Source organism: Alligator sinensis, unplaced genomic scaffold (genome assembly GCF_000455745.1).
Source record: "Alligator sinensis unplaced genomic scaffold, ASM45574v1 scaffold428_1, whole genome shotgun sequence".
Taxonomy (NCBI): Eukaryota; Metazoa; Chordata; order Crocodylia; family Alligatoridae; genus Alligator; species Alligator sinensis.
The window spans coordinates 994319-994890 of record NW_005841919.1 but is presented as its reverse complement, the minus strand read 5'-3'; positions in this window follow the sequence as shown (position 1 = coordinate 994890).

The window sequence follows — 572 nt, the reverse complement described above, 5'->3', positions numbered from 1 at the left end:
CTTCCGCCGCTGCTACTTCTGCTGCGGCCTTGCCTACAGTTATTAACTGGCTGCTTAGATTTTCAATATCACGCGTTGCATTGACAAATGCATGGAATAAAACATTAATCATTTTTCCCTTGTCCCATTTGGGGCCTGTCCATTTGGCTGCGGTGCGGCCCTCCGTCTCTAGATTTTTACGGAGCTGAGTGAACAGTTCGTTACTGCGTGACTGGGGTACCATGGTCGGGCAGTTAAACTTATCGGGAGGTGTTTCTTCCCCGCCCTCTCGTACGTGGCGGATACAGCGGGCAAACTCCTGGGCAGGGGTCGGGTCCGCTACGCTCGCTGCTTTTACCCAATGTAGGGACAGGGTTCCCGCTTCGTCCCAGGGTCTATACACGACCCCTGTTCTGCTCACAACACAGCCCAGGGCGCTTACATCGAGCTTAGCGCTCCACTCTTTTCCCTCTCCCGCTTCGCCCCTCACAGAGAAATGACCGGTAACTGCGTTTGGTCCTGTTCCCCCGGCCTGATGGTAGGCAATGTGTGCCCATAGATCATTCGAATCGGACGTCAGGCGCTCCCCACTG